The 2,500-nt window shown below is 81.5% G+C and overlaps 1 non-coding gene across 1 annotated transcript; it reads right to left on the bottom strand.

Moving 5' to 3' along the window:
* Positions 1-621: 621 nt before the first annotated feature.
* Positions 622-774, bottom strand: LOC132321893 (5.8S ribosomal RNA). Its single transcript, XR_009484960.1, has one exon. It is a non-coding gene; the product is annotated as a 5.8S ribosomal RNA (ribosomal RNA).
* Positions 775-2,500: the final 1,726 nt, after the last annotated feature.

Raw genomic sequence — 2,500 nt, 5'->3', positions numbered from 1 at the left:
CGGGCGCGGCCCGACACGCGTCGTCTCGCGCGGGCCCGGAGACGGCCCCCCGGGGCGACGGCCCGGGACGACGGCCCGGCGGGCAGCCGGGCGGCGCGGCACGGTGCCGCGCCGCGCCACCCGGGGCGCGGCGGGGGCTCGGGGAAGAGGAGAAGGAGGCGGCGGCGGCGGCGGCGGGGAGGACACCCCCCCCCGCCTCCCCGGCGCGCACGCGCGCGCGGGCGGCAGCACGGCACGGCACCGCCGCGGCACCCACCCGCAGACAGCCGCCCGCGCGGGACGCCGGGGGTGGGCGAGAGGACCGCGCCTCCGCCCCCCCCTCGCTCGCTCTTCCCCACCGCCGCGACCGGGCCCGGCCGGCCCGACGCACCCTGGCGGCCCCCGGCGGGACGAGCTCCGCCCAGCGGGCGCTCCGGGAGCGGGGAGCTTCGGAGCGCTCCCCGAGTCTCCACTTAGGGGGACGAAGGCCCGCGCGGCCGACCGCGGCGCCGGGAGGCGGGCAAACCGCTCTCCGGCCCGGGGCCGCCGCACGCGGGGCCTGCGAGGCACCCCAGCCGCGCCGCTGCGGCCCGCCGCCCCGGACGAGGGCGGCGGCGGCGCAGCCGGCGATTGATCGTCAAGCGACGCTCAGACAGGCGTAGCCCCGGGAGGAACCCGGGGCCGCAAGTGCGTTCGAAGTGTCGATGATCAATGTGTCCTGCAATTCACATTAATTCTCGCAGCTAGCTGCGTTCTTCATCGACGCACGAGCCGAGTGATCCACCGCTAAGAGTTGTCTGCCTTTCGGCACCGCCCCGCGCGCGCGGGGGGGCCGGGACCGCGCGCCAAACGCGGCCCCTTTCTCCTCGCTGAGGGAGGCCCACCGCCCGCCCGCCCGCCCCCGCCCGCCCGCGCGGAGGGGACGCCACGCGGCGCGACGGAGAGGCCTCGCGCCTCGGCTCACCGTACCGGAGCACACACACGACACGGGACGGGACGGCGGGGGCAACGAAGCCCCGCCAACGGCGAGGGCGGGGAGCCCGCGCTCCCGGCCGACGACCTGGCAAACACGCACCTCGCTCGCTTCCGAGGCAGACCAGGCGCCCGGGCTCGGCCCGGCCCCCGCAGGGCCTCCCCCCGCACGGAGGCAGCGGCGCACGCCCGGCCGCGCCGCCCGGCCGCCTGCCTGCCTCGCTCGGCACACGGACGGCCGCTGCTGCGCCTGCTGCTGCTGCAGCAAGCTGCCGGGCAGCGGCGGGGCGCCCCGCCGGCCCCGCGCGCGCCTCCGCGCAGGCTGCTAACGCCGCGCTACGACAGCCCGCCGGCTCCGCCGGCGGCTCCGCGGCCCCGCCGGAGGCGGCGAGCGCCAGGGCCCGAGCCAGCGCGGCGACGCCGCGGCCCGCGGCCCACCGGACGGCGCCCACCCGCCGCGCCCAAACGGCTGCCCCTCCCGGCACCGCCGCCGCCGCTTCCCGCCTCCGGCCCTTCCGCCGGCACGCGCCAGGGCGGAAGGCAGACGGCGCGCTAAGCCGGGGGCGCCGCCCGCTCTCCCCGTTTCCACGCGGAGACCGGGAGTGGGACGCCCCCGGCCGCACGCCCGCCCGCCCACCCGCCCGGCGCGGCCGGGGAAGGGCGAAGGGGGGGGAGCGGCGGGCAGGGCCCGGGCCGGGGGAGCCGCGGCGGGCGGCGGGCGCTTGCCCGGCCGACCGGCGGGCCGAGCGGCACCGACGCCGCTCGGCCGGCTTGCCGCCCCCCCCCCCCCCGCCGCCGGCGGGAGGCCGCCGAGCGGCTCGCCGGGGCGGAGAGGGAGCGGGGGCGCGGCGCGGCGCAGCGCCGCGACGGAGGCGCGGCGGCCCGGCGGCCGCCCGGCGGGCCCCCACCGCGGGGACTCGCCCGTCTCGAGGCAGGCAGGCCGGCCGGCCCAAGGGCCGACCGCGCGCCGCGGTCTCTCTGCCGAGACCGGACCGCGGAGAGGGGGGGGCAGTGGGACCCCCTCCCCAGCACGGCGGCTCGCCGCGGGACGAGCACGGGCGGCGCGCACCAGCCAGGGGCTTACGGGGAGCAACTCCCGCCCCTTCCAGGCCACCGCCCGGCCCGCCCCCCGCGGCGCTCGCATCGAGCCGCCCGAGTCTTTAAACCTCCGCCCGGCCTCTCCGCGGCCTTCGGCCCCCGGCCCCGCCGAGGGAGGGCCGCGGAAGCGCGGACGCTAGGTACCTGGCCCTGGGGTGAGGGAAACGACCTGCAGGCCCCGCGGGGGTGCCTCCCCCGCTGCCGCCCTCGGGAGAGCGTCCGCCCGCGGGGGCGCGCCCGGCATCCGCCGCCACCACCACCCCCTCCTCCTTCCCGGGGCCCGGGGTTTCCCTCAGTTAGCCCGGCGCTGCGCCCAAGGAGGAGAGCCGTGGCTCGGGCCGCCCGCCGGCGCGGGACGGGAACCCGGCGGAGCCTCGCCCGCCGAAGGCGGCGTCGGCAGCGGACACCCCCCCCACCCCTCCACCACGCACCGGCCCGCCCCGCTCCCGGT

Source organism: Gavia stellata, unplaced genomic scaffold (genome assembly GCF_030936135.1).
Source record: "Gavia stellata isolate bGavSte3 unplaced genomic scaffold, bGavSte3.hap2 HAP2_SCAFFOLD_141, whole genome shotgun sequence".
NCBI classification, from domain to species: Eukaryota; Metazoa; Chordata; class Aves; order Gaviiformes; family Gaviidae; genus Gavia; species Gavia stellata.
This window is presented reverse-complemented; position numbering and strand designations above follow the sequence as displayed.